Source organism: Phyllobates terribilis, unplaced genomic scaffold, assembly GCF_046119375.1.
Source record: "Phyllobates terribilis strain yellow unplaced genomic scaffold, ASM4611937v1 Scaffold_14__1_contigs__length_39327217, whole genome shotgun sequence".
Classification (NCBI taxonomy): domain Eukaryota; kingdom Metazoa; phylum Chordata; class Amphibia; order Anura; family Dendrobatidae; genus Phyllobates; species Phyllobates terribilis.
In genome coordinates this window covers 17,584,402-17,604,225 of record NW_027362774.1, presented here as the reverse complement: position 1 = coordinate 17,604,225, position 19,824 = coordinate 17,584,402, and the positions used below count along the sequence as shown (strand labels likewise).

Here is a 19,824-nt window from a genome sequence, read left to right as displayed (position 1 = left end):
ACATGTATCTTTTCCTATTTATTTAGGCACACGTGTCCGTCTATGGTTGGTAGACATGTATCTTTACCTAATTATTTAGGCGCACGTGTCCGTCTATGGTTGGTAGACATGTATCTTTTCCTATTTATTTAGGCACACGTGTCCGTCTATGGTTGGTAGACATGTATCTTTACCTATTTATTTAGGCACACGTGTCCGTCTATGGTTGGTAGACATGTATCTTTTCCTATTTATTTAGGCACAGATGTCCGTCTATGGTTGGTAGACATGTATCTTTTCCTATTTATTTAGGCACACGTGTCCGTCTATGGTTGGTAGACATGTATCTTTTCCTATTTATTTAGGCACAGATGTCCGTCTATGGTTGGTAGACATGTATCTTTTCCTATTTATTTAGGCACAGATGTCCGTCTATGGTTGGTAGACATGAATCTTTTCCTATTTATTTAGGCACACGTGTCCGTCTATGGTTGGTAGACATGTATCTTTTCCTATTTATTTAGGCACAGATGTCCGTCTATGGTTGGTAGACATGTATCTTTTCCTATTTATTTAGGCACACGTGTCTCTCTATGGTTGGTAGACATGTATCTTTACCTAATTATTTAGGCACAGATGTCCGTCTATGGTTGGTAGACATGTATCTTTTCCTATTTATTTAGGCACACGTGTCCGTCTATGGTTGGTAGACATGTATCTTTTCCTATTTATTTAGGCACACGTGTCCGTCTATGCCTGGTAGACATGTATCTTTTCCTATTTATTTAGGCACACGTGTCCGTCTATGGTTGGTAGACATGTATCTTTTCCTATTTATTTAGGCACAGATGTCCGTCTATGGTTGGTAGACATGTATCTTTACCTAATTATTTAGGCACACGTGTCCGTCTATGGTTGGTAGACATGTATCTTTTCCTATTTATTTAGGCACAGATGTCCGTCTATGGTTGGTAGACATGTATCTTTTCCTATTTATTTAGGCACACATGTCCGTCTATGGTTGGTAGACATGTATCTTTACCTATTTATTTAGGCACACGTGTCCGTCTATGGTTGGCAGACATGTATCTTTTCCTATTTATTTAGGCACACATGTCCGTCTATGGTTGGTAGACATGTATATTTACCTATTTATTTAGGCACACATGTCCGTCTATGGTTGGTAGACATGTATCTTTCCTATTTATTTAGGCACACGTGTCCGTCTATGATTGGTAGACATGTATCTTTTCCTATTTATTTAGGCACACGTGTCCGTCTATGGTTGGTAGACATGTATCTTTACCTATTTATTTAGGCACACGTGTCTCTCTATGGTTGGTAGACATGTATCTTTACCTATGTATTTAGGCACAGATGTCCGTCTATGGTTGGTAGACATGTATCTTTTCCTATTTATTTAGGCACACGTGTCCGTCTATGGTTGGTAGACATGTATCTTTTCCTATTTATTTAGGCACACGTGTCCGTCTATGGTTGGTAGACATGTTTCTTTTCCTATTTATTTAGGCGCACGTGTCCGTCTATGGTTGGTAGACATGTATCTTTTCCTATTTATTTAGGCGCACGTGTCCGTCTATGGTTGGTAGACATGTATCTTTTCCTATTTATTTAGGCACACGTGTCCGTCTATGGTTGGTAGACATGTATCTTTTCCTATTTATTTAGGCACACGTGTCTGTCTATGGTTGGTAGACATGTATCTTTTCCTATTTATTTAGGCACACGTGTCTGTCTATGGTTGGTAGACATGTATCTTTACCTAATTATTTAGGCACAGATGTCCGTCTATGGTTGGTAGACATGTATCTTTTCCTATTTACTTAGGCACACGTGTCCGTCTATGGTTGGTAGACATGTATCTTTACCTATTTAGGCACAGATGTCCGTCTATGGTTGGTAGACATGTATCTTTTCCTATTTATTTAGGCACAGATGTCCGTCTATGGTTGGTAGACATGTATCTTTTCCTATTTATTTAGGCACACGTGTCCGTCTATGGTTGGTAGACATGTATCTTTTCCTATTTATTTAGGCACACGTGTCCGTCTATGGTTGGTAGACATGTATCTTTTCCTGTTTATTTAGGCACAGATGTCCGTCTATGGTTGGTAGACATGTATCTTTTCCTATTTATTTAGGCACACATGTCCGTCTATGGTTGGTAGACATGTATCTTTTCCTATTTATTTAGGCACAGATGTCCGTCTATGGTTGGTAGACATGTATCTTTACCTATGTATTTAGGCACACGTGTCCGTCTATGGTTGGCAGACATGTATCTTTTCCTATTTATTTAGGCACACGTGTCCGTCTATGGTTGGTAGACATGTATCTTTTCCTATTTATTTAGGCACAGATGTCCGTCTATGGTTGGTAGACATGTATCTTTTCCTATTTATTTAGGCACAGATGTCCGTCTATGGTTTGTAGACATGTATCTTTTCCTATTTATTTAGGCACACGTGTCCGTCTATGGTTGGTAGACATGTATCTTTACCTATGTATTTAGGCACACGTGTCCGTCTATGGTTGGTAGACATGTATCTTTTCCTATTTATTTAGGCACACGTGTCCGTCTATGGTTGGTAGACATGTATCTTTACCTATTTATTTAGGCACACGTGTCCGTCTATGGTTGGTAGACATGTATCTTTACCTATTTATTTAGGCGCACGTGTCCATCTATGGTTGGTAGACATGTATCTTTTCCTATTTATTTAGGCGCACGCGTCCGTCTATGGTTGGTAGACAAGTATCTTTTCCTATTTATTTAGGCACACGTGTCCGTCTATGGTTGGTAGACAAGTATCTTTACCTATTTATTTAGGCACACGTGTCCGTCTATGGTTGGTAGACATGTATCTTTACCTATTTATTTAGGCGCACGTGTCCGTCTATGGTTGGTAGACATGTATCTTTTCCTATTTATTTAGGCGCACGCGTCCGTCTATGGTTGGTAGACAAGTATCTTTACCTATTTATTTAGGCGCACGCGTCCGTCTATGGTTGGTAGACAAGTATCTTTTCCTATTTATTTAGGCACACGCGTCCGTCTATGGTTGGTAGACAAGTATCTTTACCTATTTATTTAGGCACACGTGTCCGTCTATGGTTGGTAGACATTTATCTTTTCCTATTTATTTAGGCACACGTGTCCGTCTATGGTTGGTAGACATGTATCTTTTCCTATTTATTTAGGCACAGATGTCCGTCTATGGTTGGTAGACATGTATCTTTTCCTATTTATTTAGGCACACGTGTCCTTCTATGGTTGGTAGACATGTATCTTTACCTATGTATTTAGGCACACGTGTCCGTCTATGGTTGGTAGACATGTATCTTTTCCTATTTATTTAGGCGCACGTGTCCGTCTATGGTTGGTAGACATGTATCTTTACCTATGTATTTAGGCACATATGTCCGTCTATGGTTGGTAGACATGTATCTTTACCTATTTATTTAGGCACACGTGTCCGTCTATGGTTGGTAGACATGTATCTTTTCCTATTTATTTAGGCACACGTGTCCGTCTATGGTTGGTAGACATGTATCTTTTCCTATTTATTTAGGCACACGTGTCCGTCTATGGTTGGTAGACATGTATCTTTTCCTATTTATTTAGGCACACGTGTCCGTCTATGGTTGGTAGACATGTATCTTTACCTATTTATTTAGGCACACGTGTCCGTCTATGGTTGGTAGACATGTATCTTTACCTATTTATTTAGGCACACATGTCCGTCTATGGTTGGTAGACATGTATCTTTACCTATTTATTTAGGCACACGTGTCCGTCTATGGTTGGTAGACATGTATCTTTTCCTATTTATTTAGGCACACGTGTCCGTCTATGGTTGGTAGATATGTATCTTTTTCTATTTATTTAGGCACACGCGTCCGTCTATGGTTAGTAGACATGTATCTTTTCCTATTTATTTAGGCACACGCGTCCGTCTATGGTTGGTAGACATGTATCTTTTCCTATTTATTTAGGCACACGTGTCCGTCTATGGTTGGTAGACATGTATCTTTTCCTATTTATTTAGGCACACGTGTCCGTCTATGGTTGGTAGACATGTATCTTTTCCTATTTATTTAGGCACAGATGTCCGTCTATGGTTGGCAGACATGTATCTTTTCCTATTTATTTAGGCGCACGTGTCCGTCTATGGTTGGTAGACATGTATCTTTACCTATGTATTTAGGCACACATGTCCGTCTATGGTTGGTAGACATGTATCTTTTCCTATTTATTTAGGCACACGTGTCCGTCTATGGTTGGTAGACATGTATCTTTTCCTATTTATTTAGGCACACGTGTCCGTCTATGGTTGGTAGACATGTATCTTTTCCTATTTATTTAGGCGCACGTGTCCGTCTATGGTTGGCAGACATGTATCTTTTCCTATTTATTTAGGCGCACGTGTCCGTCTATGGTTGGCAGACATGTATCTTTTCCTATTTATTTAGGCACACGTGTCCGTCTATGGTTGGTAGACATGTATCTTTTCCTATTTATTTAGGCACACGTGTCCGTCTATGGTTGGTAGACATGTATCTTTTCCTATTTATTTAGGCACACGTGTCCGTCTATGGTTGGTAGACATGTATCTTTTCCTATTTATTTAGGCGCACGTGTCCGTCTATGGTTGGCAGACATGTATCTTTTCCTATTTATTTAGGCACACGTGTCCGTCTATGGTTGGTAGACATGTATCTTTACCTATGTATTTAGGCACACGTGTCCGTCTATGGTTGGTAGACATGTATCTTTTCCTATTTATTTAGGCACACGTGTCCGTCTATGGTTAGTAAACATGTATCTTTACGTCTATTTAAAGCTTAGACGTCCATGTGCAACCAAAGCGAACATTAAATTTCCAGCTGAGGGTGTTCCTTGGGTTAGACTGTAACCAAGACATGAAGGCAGTGGGCTGGGACTCACCAGGACGCTTTGGCCTAACTGTGCCCTCCCATGACGTTATGGCCGGGATGTGAAGGCACAAAGATAACTGTACATACACTCACATGGATTTTCCTGCAGTGTTTATACAGCTGGGAAGAATATACACTGTTGATGTCTGTGTCTTCATTTGGCTGACACTTGCCTGCATAATTCACCTGGGGTTTTCTTTCCAGTCTTGGGTAATTAACTGCTTGGCTACCAGTGAAGTCATTAATAAAACACAGGACAACTACTTCCAGACTATTAGCCCCATCTGAGATTGGAAACATATAGCATTTATAATATATATATATATATATATATGAGGTCACATTATAGTAAAGTCACATACAAGAACTAGTCAAGGATTATACAAAAATTAAAGTGGACCTGTCACTTTCCATAAATTGGTAATGTTTATTTCTGGAGTAAATGTCCTGAATCCGGGGGTTGTTTTTCTTTTATTCTTGCTCCTCTTCATTGCTGAGATATGGCCCCCACCTCCGTGTGAATAAATCTCATCTTTTTAGCCAAATGGGCGTGTTCCTCAACTCTTCTAGCTTCTAATCATTGTGAAAATAATGATGCAAAATCAAAATGTCAAAATAAGTCACCCAAAGAGTTACTTGCACCAAACACTCCTGCCGTATACATTTGGTGGTGGCTGGCGCCTCACGTCATAACTAATGGATCTTTATGAGCTTACAATCTGATCTTGGTGTCTTGTTCCTGACAGCAAATTTATAGATGCTATTAACTCAGGTTAAGATGAGCTTTAGCGGAGGCTCTGCTCCTTGTCTACCTCTGAATCTCATATGCAATGTATTCAGCCAACTTACTTATTTTACTATGTCCCATGCATTTTCACCCAAGAAGCTAGCAATCTATTTTAGAGTGGAAACAGGAGGAAAATGGACAGGACCTCATCAAAGCTTCCAGATCTGCAAGGTCATTCTTTCTGTGATTACAAGTGTCTATTTTAGCTTTCAGATGTGGCAGAGTTTATTTTCATCTCTGAATTACTGATAGGGAGTGGTGCAGCTACATGTGCTCATAATATGGGGTTAGGGATGTAGGCTGACTTCCATTCATTCATGCTGTTGTCTAGTGGATTATAATGAATAACTCTTACAAAAGTCGGGCCATAAATCTCCTGACTTGTAATTTACAACTTCACCCAAAACTGAACCTTAGTAATAATACCTTTTGTATGAAAAGTTTTTACAAAACAGAAAATAAATATTTGTAAGGAAGCATACATAGCTTAGAGTGACAGCAGAGCATCGTTAGACTCGGTGCACATTATTACAGGGCTCTTCGCTGAACACCACATGGGGCGTTCTGTTGTCCTGAAAAAGTCTGGCGGGAACCCTGACATGAATGAACTCACTGTGCGTAGTATCTGACCTCTGTCCTGGCAGTATTCGACTGTCAGACCCACACCAATCCCGTGGATAGGTGATTACTTGTTTTCACCGGACAACCCCTTTAAGGTGGTTGTCTGGTCTTTTGCTAGAAGTCCGTAGTCCTACTATGTGACTGCAGATTCCTGAATCCTCACACTGTGCGCACCACACACTGTCAGGACTCTCAGGTGTCGGAGTCATTCGTTAACGGACAATGATGTGCATACTTCTGGGCCACATTCCAACTAGAAGTTCACAGCCTCGCTCAGTTCAATTGCATTGAGCGAGGCCATGCCCGTCTAGTCATAATGTGGCCAAAAGTACGCATAGTTGAGGTCACATGACTGCCCGCTGGATAATCTTGACAGAGTTGCGGTGTGCAAGCCGTGAGAATTAAGAAATCTGCAGTCATAGAGTCACTGCAGACTTTTAGGGAAAGAACAGTCAACTCCTTTAAGGGTCTGTTCACATATTGTCTCTATGCTGAGGGCATGGGTCTCATAGATGCATTAATTATATGTAGTGGGAGCTTAAAAAAGCGCCTACATCAACTGTGTTCACGAAAAGAAGCATGGACGGAACCGAAGGAATCCATGACTCTTATATAACAGCACAACAATAAAGTTTAGCTTCAAGTTAAGCCACAACTATAACTGCTCAGAGGACAACCCCTTTAAGCAGAAGCTATAGGACATCATTTTTAAATAATTACATATTTGTGTGCCGCAAACTTTTGTGTTTGACAATAGTGGTTCCCAAACTAGTCCAAAACTGATAGCGACATCAAGGCTCTCTTAATCCGGTCAAAGAGGGAATAATGCAACAATGTTCTCTAGATAACCTGGAGTTTGACATCACTTCAGAGTCCCTGTAATAATAATAATAATAATAATAATCTTTATTTTTATATTATCGTCTGTAAATCACTGGCACAGCCGTCCCACAATGGTAACATGTGTAAAAATGCATGCAACATTGGTACATATAGAACATATTCTGCTACTTTGTGTAATAATAGATATTTAGCAATGATTCACAAATCAAAAGCGTGAGAAAGAAACCTTTTCAGTGATTGCCTCAGCATTCCTCCAAGACCGAACAGAGCCAGAAAAATGCCACAATACGACAATATATGTGCGCCCCCTTCATGTGCACAAATGGTTTTTCAATGAAGGCCTGGTGATGAGTAAGAGGTAGGCTTAATCTCTGACGTCCCATAGGAAATGCTGTAAGAGAGAATGTGCTGCCTCCGCCTGCAGTGATTGATACAAGAGCATCTGAGATGTCATTCATATCATACAGATCTTTCCTCCATATTTTCTGATTTCTTGGGTTTGACCGATAGAAATCTCGAGAAGTGTCTTGTAGCCACTGTGTCTGGAACTTACTTACCGACACTGGGGATTCCTGACCTCGTACACAAGTAGATTACAATTTATTTTCAAATGAGAAGTGTCTGTCATCAGATAATTAGTGCATCTTTCAAGTAAAACTCTTGGTTCCACAATGAACAGCAGCAGCTTAAGGTCACGTTCACAAGTTGCTGTTTTTTTTCTGCAAATTAAAAGCTGCTTTTTACAATCTCAGCAAAAGCTATGCGATTTCAGAAATCTCATGCACACGCAGGTTTTTTTTTGCTGACTGAATTGGAAAACTACTGTGCTTTTGAAAACTGCAGCATGTCAATTCTTCCAGCGCCTTTGCAGCATTTTTTTCACCCATATTAAGCAACAAAGTAAGTGCAAAAACACTGCCATCAGTTTTTGGTGAAAAAGACACAAGTACAGAAGGATGTGAAACACATTTATTTTTGTGATTTTCCCAAGATAAACCATAATGTTTTGGTGTCCTCACATGAGCATGTCAGCTAGTATTAGTACAGTTTAATTACATTTTGTGATATGTGATAAAGTATACAATGCCCTACCAATGTGTGAAAGTAAATAATGCCTGACCAACTCAATGCCCTACCAATGTGTTAGGTAAACAATGCCTGACCAACTCAATGCCCTACCAATATGTAAAAAGTAAACAATGCCTGACCAACTCAATGACCTATCAATGTGTTAGGTAAACAATGCCTGACCAACTCAATGCCCTACTAATGTGTAAAAAGTAAACAATGCCTGACCAACTCAATGCCTTACCAATATGTAAAAAGTAAACAATGCCTGACCAACTCAATGCCCTACTAATATGTAAAAATTAAATAATGCCTGACCAACTCAATGCCCTACCAATATGTAAAAAGTAAACAATGCCTGACCAACTCAATGACCTACCAATGTGTTAGGTAAACAATGCCTGACCAACTCAATGCTCTACCAATGTGTAAAAAGTAAACAATGCCTGACCAACTCAATGCCCTACCAATATGTAAAAAGTAGACAATGCCTCCAACTCAATGACCTACCAATGTGTTTGGTAAACAATGCCTGACCAACTCAATGCCCTACCAATATGTAAAAAGTAGACAATGCCTGACCAACTCAATGCCCTACCAATGTGTTAGGTAAACAATGCCTGACCAACTCAATGCCCTACCAATGTGTTAGGTAAACAATGCCTGACCAACTCAATGACCTACCAATGTGTTAGGTAAACAATGCCTGACCAACTCAATGCCCTACCAATGTGTTAGGTAAACAATGCCTGACCAACTCAATGACCTACCAATGTGTTAGGTAAACAATGCCTGACCAACTCAATGCCCTACCAATGTGTTAGGTAAACAATGCCTGACCAACTGACCAGCAGGAAAAGGTAAAATTAGCATTTCTGCGCCACTCGGTGGACCCATCACCTATGGAAATTTACATATTAATTTAAGTTCCTATAATCTTCATGTGCTTTCCACAGATACAATTAGGATCCAACCAGGTTTAGAGAGCCTATGGCAAGATGAATGATCAGCACTACTGACAAGTGAAGCGACTGTTTATTTCTACAGCCAGTAATGCTCTATAATAATAAACTCAGCACTATGTGCTGGAAGGAGAAAATGGGAGGAGGATCTAAGTTTAACATACAAAACTGCAGACCAAAAGTTCAAAAATTCTGTAGAGCCGCCAAAAAGCGGAACACTCAGATATCTATGACCCACCCATCGCCTTCTTCATATAGACACTATATATTTGCCACCTCCACACAAAGTGCCGGGGCCCCGTGAGCTCGCCCACTCTCTGCAAAGATCCTACAGTATCTCCATTTAGTTCCTGTGTTTGCACATCTGTTAGTTGTGAAGAGTCCCCTTCACAGGGAACATGTGAGGAGCTGCTTTCATCCCTCAGCCCAGCGAGAGAGATAAATCAAACTGAAATGGTCACATAAAATATGCAGCTAAATAACATGCTCCAGGGAGCCCAGAAATGTCAACCTTTTCCTGCCTTTTATCTGAAAATGCTGCTGGAGAGACCAGGACTCCTTTTCCTGCCTGGATTAAGAGTTTTTGATTTAAAATTAAAAAAAGTAAATGGAAAATGAAATTCGAAACATTAATTACCTCTGTAATAATGGCTATTGAATGCAGAATGCCGATACCTAAACCTGCTGAGGCTTTCACACCTGATCAGAAATTTAGCACATTGTCAAACACAACCATATGGGTATGTTCACATTACAACCAGCACTTTACATGCCACCCTTCTACAGCCCAATTCTCTGTGGGCAAAAGCATGAGCATTTTTAAAGGTGCAATATTCAGGTGGCTTAAATGCTCACACCGCACTACTTTATGGGACATGGTGATGGCCGCTCTCAGGACAGTGGGTCAACATGGATGTTCAGAGGCATCAAAAATAATTATTGGGGATAACCAGTACAAAAATGGACTGTTGGGGAGGTGAAAGACTGTAGCGTGGATACAGTTGCAGACTGTATGAAAGTCATATTGTATTTGCCAAGCAGGGTGAACCCTCCTGGAAGAAGAATGTGAGCTAAGCTGCCCAAGTAGAGACTTTAATTATATTTTCTGGACAAAACAATACTTTTCTGAGCGAGGGTAATCTGAACAACTGCAGCATGAATGAACCATGCCCTTCTCTGCATGCTAGAAGTGTGCGACAACCGTCACGGCATTCCACGTTTCTGCTTTAAACCCTTAATGTCCGCCATAACGCATTTCCACGGCAGCAGTTAAAGGTACTTATGCCTCAGCGGCGTGAAAATGCGTCGCTGCGGAATAAGGCTGTAGCGCCCCCCAGAGTTGGAAATTCTCCAGGGTCTCAGCTACGGGGTAGCTGAGACCCTGGAGAACATGATCAGGGCCGGTCACAAGAAAATGTAGCCCTCCCGTTACCTCCGCCGTCCCCCGGATCTTCTGATTATCCCCTGGCCCTCCGTCATCTTTCTATAAAAAAAAAATGGCAGGCGCATGCGGCGTGCGCCCCCCGAGATCTGCCGACCGGTGCCTTGCAACAATAAGGAATTTTCCCTATTGGTTCCTTTTGTTCACTGTGATAGGGTTTATCACAGTGATCAAAAGAAAAAAAATAAATCAAACCACCCCTTTGTTAGATAAAAATTATAAAATAAAAATATTTTTTTCCATTCTTTGCAGTTAGGGTTAGGATTAGGGTTGTGTTAGGGTTAGGATTAGGGTTGGGCTAGGGTTACGGTTAGGTTTGTGTTAGGGTTAGGTTTGTGTTAGGGTTAGGTTGGGTTAGGGTTAGGTTTGGGTTAGGGTTAGGTTTGGGTTAGGTTTGGGTTAGGGTTAGGTTTGTGTTAGGGTTAGGTTTGGGTTAGGTTTGTATTAGGGTTAGGTTTGTGTTAGGGTTAGGTTTGGGTTAGGGTTAGGTTTGTGTTAGGGTTAGGTTTGGGTTAGGTTTGTGTTAGGGTTAAGTTTGTGTTAGGGTTATGTTTGGGTTAGGTTTAGGTTTGGGTTAGGTTTAGGTTTGTGTTAGGGTTAGGTTTGTGTTAGGGTTAGGTTAGGATTAGGGTTGTGTTAGGGTTAGGTTTATGTTAGGGTAAGGTTTGGGTTAGGGTTAGGTTTGGGTTAGGGTTAGGTTTGGGTTAGGTTTGGGTTAGGGTTAGGTTTGGGTTAGGGTTAGGTTTGTGTTAGGGTTGTGTTAGGATTAGGGTTGTGTTAGGGTTAGGTTTGTGTTAGGGTTAGGTTTGGGTTAGGGTTAGGTTTGGGTTAGGTTTGGGTTAGGGTTAGGTTTGGGTTAGGGTTAGGTTTGGGTTAGGGTTAGGTTTGGGTTAGGGTTAGGTTTGGGTTAGGGTTAGGTTTGGGTTAGGGTTAGGTTTGGGTTAGGGTTAGGTTTGGGTTAGGATTAGGGTTGTGTTAGGGTTGGGGTTACGGATAGGATTGTGTTGGGATTTTTTCAAAAGTAAAGAAAAAAAATGATGACAATATGGCGACTAGTGTTGAGCACAAGTGCTCTCTACTCGAGTTTGCATCGGGTGCTCGGGTATGCACAGAGTATTGTGGGTGCTCGAGTGACATGCTCGAGTCTTCGCCCCATATGCTTAGCGGCTGTTATACAGCCAAAAAAACATGCGAGGATTGCCTGCCATACACGAGCAATCCCCATATGGTTTTTTTTTGGGGTGTCTAACAACCGTAAAGCATGTGAGCATGTCACTCAAGCATCCGCGATACTCGGTGTAAACCAGAGTATCCGATGCAAACTCAAGTAGCGAGCACTTGCACTCAAGACTAATGACAACTTATTCAATATGATGACCTAATGTTATCAAATTCTGTGCCGTACCTCTGGGTTCAAAATGATCACTATACCCCTTGATAAAATCCTTGAGGGGTCACTTGTGGGGGGGGTTCCACTGTTTAGGCACATCAGGGGCTCCCCAAAAGTGACATGGCGTCCGCTAATTATTCAAGCAAATTTTACGTTCAAAAAGTCAAATGGCGCTCCTTCCCTTCCGAGTACTCAAACAGTGGTTTTCCCCGACATTTGGGTATCAGCGTACTCAGGAGAAATTGCACAACAAATTTTGTGGTCCATTTTCTCTTGTTACCCTTGTGAAAATAAAAAAATTGGGGCCTGAAGTAAAATTTGTGTGAAAAAAAGTTAAATGTAAATTTCCTTCCACATTGCTTCAGTTCCTGTGAAGCAAGTGAAGGGTTAATAAACTTATTCAATGTGGTTTTGAGCACCTTGAGGGGGTGCAGTTTTTTAGAATGGTGTCACTTTTGGGGATTTTCTGTCATATAGACCCCTCAAAGTCACTTCAAATGTGATGTGGTCCCTAAAAAAAATGGTTTTGTAAATTTCGTTGGAAAAATTAGAAATCGCTGGTCAACTTTAACCCTTATAGCTTCGTAACAAAAAAAAAAAAAAACTTTGTTGCAAACATTGTGTTGATGTAAAGTAGACATGTGGGAAATGTTATTTATTAACTATTGTGTGTGACTTATTTCTCTTATTTAAGGGCATAAAAATTCAAAGTTTGAAAATTGCAAAACTTTCACCAAATTTCCCCTTTTTTTTTTTTTTTACACATAAACGCAAGTCATATCAAACTAAATTTTACAACTATCATTAAGTACAATATGCAATAAAAAAAAACAAATCTCAGAATCAGTGGGATCCGTTGAAGCGTTCCGGAGTCATTACCTGGTCAGAATTGTAAAATTTGGCTTAGTCATTAAGAACATAATTGGCTCTGTCACTAAGGGGTTAAATAAGTGATTGTTATACACACAAGCATCTCTGCTAGTGAAACCACCAAACTTTTTTGCCCACATGACTAACCAAAAAGAGCGTGCCCCTTTTGAGCTCTGGACTGTTGCCTTGTACGTGCCAACCCCAGTCGAGTTAGCCACAATCTCCAGTGCTTTGATGAGTATTTTTTCCTCAATGATGTAAATTGGCCTATACCGCATGGTTTTTTTTGCCTTCCCCTGGATCAACGCTGCGGAATAGCTGCAGTGCACAAGAAATAGGCTGAACTGGATGGACGCTTGTCTTTTTTCGGCCTTATAAACTATGTGACTATGTAACTACCTCAACCATATCACATAGACTCACTTGTCAGAAGTTGTCTAATGTTGCACAAGCCCTTAAATCCTTTATTTGGAAGCACAACACTACATTGTTGATACAGGGCACCGTTATGCAAATTTAGAAAGAAGCGGCTGGTGATTAAAGGCAGCCTTCCATTCTGTAAATCGTTGGCAACCACAATGGAATAAGTCATTAGATAAAAATGGTGTTTAGAGTCCTCCCACCCTCAAATGCCTTTATCCCCTACTGAACACTGCCATAAGTGGACAGTCTGTTACGCTCAACTTCATAGTATTACAACACACACACATTAACAGCCAAATGACATCATAGGCCAAGCACCGGCCTTTGGGCTTGTGGAGAGCTAGACACGTAGCCATCACTCTTCATCATTTCCAGGAATTCTCCACTCACATATGTCTAAAGTCAGGAAGTTTCTGGCTTTATTCTCATTAGGACTGACCACAAGATAACACTGTGCAAGCATCACCCCACTGCATCTACAGGCTACACAAGTAATATGTCAGTGTCGATTGAATACAGAAAACTTCACCATTAATTGAGATCACTTCAATGACAGATGCTGAAATTATAAAAATGCCAATCATTCCACAGGTAAATAGAGAGGACAGACAGGCAAATATCCAGAGGAACTTGGATACATCTTCAAAAATATGCAACATTAAAATGGCATTAATTAAAAAAATAAACTTATAATAGGGGCTGTCTGCTACTTATAATCCCGTTTTCTTAGAAGAAAAATAGGTTAGTGTTACGATACTGACGTAGTATCGCTGGAAACCAGTGGCCGAAGGAGCACAAGCAGGAACGGCAATTGGTAGTAGAAGTTCTTGTAGTTAGAAAAAGGAGTTGTAGGAAACAATCTGTAGATAGGTGAGAACTATCTAGGTAAGAATGTTCAGGAGCTAGGAGACTAGACTAAAGGCCCCGTCACACATAACCAGATCGTTAGCGAGATCGTTATTACGTCACGGTTTTGGGATCGCTGGAGAGTCATTTCGTGATCGCTGGGGAGCTGTCAAACATGCAGAACTTCCCAACGATGAAACTGGCATGGCTGCCAGTGGCACTGGGTCACTAGTGTTTATTGATGATGTGACACAGGACAGAAGCAGCCGAATGAATTCTGATGTATTCAGAGCCATCCTGTGTGCTCAGATCCAGCCAAATGCAGCCAAACTGATTGGTCGTCATTTCATACTACAGATGGAAAATGACCCAAAACATAAAGCCAAAGCAACCCAGGAGTTTATTAAAGCAAAGAAGTGGAATATTCTTGAATGGCCAAGTCAGTCACCTGATTTCAACCCAATTGAGCATGCATTTCACTTGTTAAAGACTAAACTTCAGACAGAAAGGCCCACAAACAAACAGCAACTGAAAACCACCGCAGTGAAGGCCTGGCAGAGCATCAAAAAGGAGGAAACACAGCGTCTGGTGATGTCCATGAGTTCAAGACTTCAGGCAGTCATTGCCAACAAAGGGTTTTCAACCAAGTACTAGAAATGAACATTTTATTTACAATTATTTAATCTGTCCAATTACTTTTGGTCCCTTTAAAAACAGGGTGGCACATGTTAAGGAGCTGAAACTCCTAAACCCTTCATCCAATGTTAATGTGGATACCCTCAAATGAAAGCGGAAAGTCTGAACTTCAACTGCATCTGAATTGTTTTGTTTAAAATTCATTGTTGCAATGTCTAGAACCAAAATTAGAAAAATGTTGTCTCTGTCCAAATATATATGGACCTAACTGTATATCTGAGTGACCAATAATAAAAGAAAGGCCATTAACCACTAATAATCACTAATTTGGACTCCTAAATCCACAATAAGTTTAGATTTAAATGAAAAAAAAAATTCAATCAATACTGAATCTTTTGTCAATAAGCTATATATCAATCTGTTCAGCTCCATAACCTGTTGCGGATAGCATTTTCAAGATGACAGGCTCCCTTTAAATACTCCACTTTTGGGAATTCAATTGTAATAACTTATTTTACCTTCCATTACATATTAGTAATTAAACCTGGACACATTTAAAAATGTCTCGCAACTATTGTCCAAATTTTCAGCCTTGGCTATATTTAATTAAAAAAAAAATCATTTTGCAAAATCACAGTCTTCAAGACTTAAGTGTAAAAACTACAAGATTAATAGATTAAAATTAATTTTGAGGAGTTATAAAATGAAAGAAAAAAAAAGATAAATTTGCTCTAGAGAACGTAAATTGTAGCCTGTGTACTTCTGTAAAAACACATGTCAGTGGCAGCGACTTGACGCTCTGCACACAGAGTACCCTGTGTGGGTTGACAGGGATGGGAAGTTGTGGTGTAAATTGATCCCATCATCCAGAACACAGATCCTTTCAGAGGAGCCATAAGCTCCCTCCACCCTTCCTATGTCCCTCCGAATAGCGCGGGCAGGTAACGATGGAACCATGACCCCAATGGATTCAGCAGATGTGGACAATACGAGCGCATAGCTCTGATGGCATTACAAATATGGACACTGTAAATCCACTCAGCATAGCGTAATATTACATTACACTCAGCTTGCCCTGTAACTTTAAGAGGACTATAGTATATTTACAAGATCTTTCCAGTACTCATTTTCTTGGTGCCACTCCTATACTTTAAGGAAAGATGAAAATTAATGCTGCCGCATAAAGTAATCTATATTATGCAACATCATTTATATAATGGGACAGCGAGCATCATTATTCTGAAAATGTGTGTCTGGGATATAATAAAAATTGACAGGTAAACACAGCCTGAAGGTATGTGCACACTGAATCTTTATCCTGAGTTTTCACAACTTTTTTGGAGTAGGATTTGGAGAGTTTCTGCTCCAAAAAACTCAACAAAAACACTTAGTGTGCACGTATCCAAAAGACAATACAACAGCATTTATGCGCTGGTAGTACAGAGACAACTCACAGCCTGACCTCGGTGCTGATCACAAGAACCAACAGCATCATCGGTCTTCCTTATGACTTGTGGTCCTGGAATTTGTGGACTGTGATGAGAGATGGGGCATGGGAGAGGACATGGATGAAGAGAAGGGTTATGCTTTTACAATGGATAATGCCGAATCACTCCTTTTGAAAAGATTTGGTACCTTTATGGCTTTCTACACATCACTAATTTAATTAAACTGTCCTAATCCAAACTGCCATCTCAGGTGAAAAAGACAAGATGGTAAAATCACAAAAATAAATGAGTTTCACATACTGCTGTACTTACTTTTTTTCACTAAAAACGCAGCAAAACCTGATAGCTATGTTCACACTAGGCGTTTTTTCACCACCCATTATAAATTCTCTGAGACACCCCATGGGGCCATAGAGATCTTGTTTGCTCTGTCTAAAAAGTATTTAATGGCATGACTAAAATTAGAAAAGGAAAAAGCGGCACTCACCATCCCATAAAATTGATCCTTTATTATTTCACTTGCACAGGTCCTGTACGCTACCTGCGTCCGCCAGAAACCATTTTCATGTCTTCCAAGTGAAGTAATAAAGAATCCATTTTATGGGAAGGTGAGTGCTACTTTTTCCTTTTCTAATTTTTGGTCAAAGGCTTTCATTTGAAATGGTACAAAAAAAAAAAAAAAAAAAAAGAAGAAAGACAAAACATTAGTCATGATGAGTCAATCTGCTGAAAAATGGAAAGATTTCCTTTTGGATCCCAAGTGGCGATTAGACTTAGATGAACAGTTAAAAAAATAAATCTATATTTATTATATTTCACTCCATAAAATCATCATTGTGGAGCCTTCAGCGGTTACTGCTATGGCTTGAACATGGGTCAGTATACTGCATAGTCACACAGCCCTGATGGCACTTTATCTCTTTTACATTATGACAGCATTTGTCAAAAATCTATTTCATTTTTACCACCTTAGTCAAAATGTGTCTAATATGTCCCCTCCCGACACTGACAAAAGCTTCACAGAAGTTGTCAGAACCCAACAAGAAAGGCATATATTTTTACAATGCCTTTTTCAGCCTTGCTCAAGTATGTAATTTGTAACTTTTGCTTCTAAAAGAAAACACACAGTCAGAAGTTAAGCGATCGGGAACCTAACATAAGGCAACCACACCATTGCATGAATATTGGTATTATACTGTGGTCAATGAATGGGTTTAAATAAAGCTTCTCTTACTGCAGGCTTCACCAAAACAGCCATGATCCTGTGGCTGATCAAGAGAAAGGGGCAGTCTGTGTCGGTGATGGGAAGCCATACTGGTTATAGCAATGTGGTTTGGTCCTCTGCTGCCAAATCCACGGTGGCTTTTAACCTCTGAATCTAGAGGGAATCGCTATGAGTGTAAGAATGTAGAATTTGTGTAGAATGCTTGCAATGTTTTCCATCACTTATACTGGTCCCGGTAGCGGAGGGCTTTGACGTTGTTGCATACAGTATGTATTCTATAATAGATTCTTCCCTCCTCATACAGTTCTGGGAAAGGCTTGCTTTAATATAAATGGCTTTGTATTTACAATAATTGAATTCACTGGTGTTTTTCCCTTTGATCTGCAAGTTCTGGTCTCCATATTAGAGATAAAAGCAAGATGCCTGCACAGTACACCTAGTAGTGAACTTGCACAATACCATCTACTCATAAACTCATGTACCCAGCTAACTTATCTACCAGATACTAAATAGACAAGACATATGATCCAACGTGAAAGTTCCAACAAGACCATAAGAATTGACATTTACACTAATATACAGTAATGCAATGTTGTGTCTTCCTAGTATTCTTCCTTCAAGTTCTTTTTGTGTGGGTAGCAGCTAAACGGGTTTGGCATACCTCAGAAATGTATAGTACAATGATGGAAAAGTACAAAAGGGAGGGGGGGTGGATTGGTTCTTCTATTTTCTTACTCAGATGCTTCTTTTGCAGTTAGAGGGGCAACTTGTAAAAGTTTTATAGTAAAAAAATATATGTAAATTAGCTATATTTTATTTAAAAATGACTTAGTTAACTAAATAAGTTTTATTATGCCAGGTGCCCCGATCCTCTGGTAGAAGCTCCATTCTGAACAACGTCAAAAAGTGCTCTTAGGTTATGTGCACATGTAGCGTTTTTGATGCGTTTTCGCATCGAAAACACTTATGTAATCCGTCTGACAGTTATTGCAATGGTAATCCTGATGTGCTGTGCACATGATGCGGAAATTTCCGCTCACGATTACCATTGCGGAAAAAAACGCAGCATGTCCATTGTGTGCGCGTTTCTGCTGTGAATTTGCGCCCATTGACTTTAATTGAACAGCAGCAAATCCGCAGGTATAAGATCTTCTTCACCTGCGGATTTGCTGTGTTTCAATTAAAGCCAATGGGCACGAATTAGCGGCGGAAACGTGCTGCGGGTGGTACCCACGTCGGCAGAGGAGGACTACTACTCCTTATCATCCGACCTCCGCTCCCGCTGATAACGGTGCGAGCGCCGTGCCTGAGGGGAGCAGTAGTCCCCTCAGCCGAGTCGGGTACCACGTGGTGTAAAAAAAAAAAAACACTATACTCACCTGTCCGGCGGCCCCCAGTGTCCTCGCGATGCATTCAGCCCGGTGGCCGGCGGTACACTGCAGGGAGTGCGTTCGCTCCCAGCAGTGTACTGCGCTGCCACGACCTGAGGTCACGTGAGCTCTCAGCTGAAGATCAGCTGAGAGCTCACGTGACCTCACCGTGGGAACATTCTGAAAAATGTTCCCACCAGTACTGGTGGTGAGCTCACCAGGGCTGATCAGGTGATCTTCAGCTGATGAACTCCAGTGACCTCACTTCTGCAGCAGCAATGTATACTGACCGGAGTGATTTAACACTCCTGTCAGTATACATTGCAGTCTTCTACAGCAGTGACATCAGTGATTGCTGATGTTACTGCTGTAGAAGTGACCTGGATCGCCGAGAGGCAATCGTTGGCAGTAATCATGGTCTACGTCATGACGGCGGACAGGTGAGGGATATGATTGTTTTTTATTTTACGTTTTTTTCAGAAGATCGAGGGATTCCGTGACTGAGTGTAATAAATTTTATTTTTTTTTTTAAAAAAAGTGTGTTTTTTATTTTATTAAAATACTTTATTCTGGCCGTGTATTTACTGAAAAAGCGGCGACCACTTTACTACGCGGATACTAATAATGGGGGCGTCTTATAGACGCCCTCCATTACTAACCTGGGCTACACGTCAGCCGCAAATACAAGGCTGACGTGAACCCCAACCCCATTACCCCACTCGCCACCGCTACAGGGCAGTGGAAAGAGCGGAGGCTAAGCGCCAGATTTGGCGCATCTTATGGATGCGCCATTTCTGGGACTGCTGAGGGGTGATATTAATAGCCGTGGAGGGGGCTAGTATTCATGGCCCCTTCCCTGGCTATTAATATCAGCCCGCAGCTGTCTGTTTAGCCTTTTCTGGTTAGATTTTATAGGGGGACCCCACATCAATTTTTTTCTGGGGTCCCCCTGTAAT

The 19,824-nt window shown here is 40.7% G+C and overlaps 1 protein-coding gene across 3 annotated transcripts in view; it reads left to right on the top strand.

Annotated features, from left to right (window-relative positions):
- The window catches only part of ZNF469 (zinc finger protein 469), a 562,435-nt gene that overhangs the window by 488,668 nt on the left and 53,943 nt on the right, over nucleotides 1-19,824 (top strand). Inside the window, exon 4 of one of the 3 annotated variants that reach the window (XM_073659716.1) lies at nucleotides 16,801-16,881. The exons of the other annotated variants lie outside the window; for them this stretch is intronic. The gene's annotated coding sequence lies outside the window, so the exon portion shown is untranslated. The remainder of the gene's footprint in view (nucleotides 1-16,800; nucleotides 16,882-19,824) is intronic. 3 annotated transcript variants of the gene reach the window in all.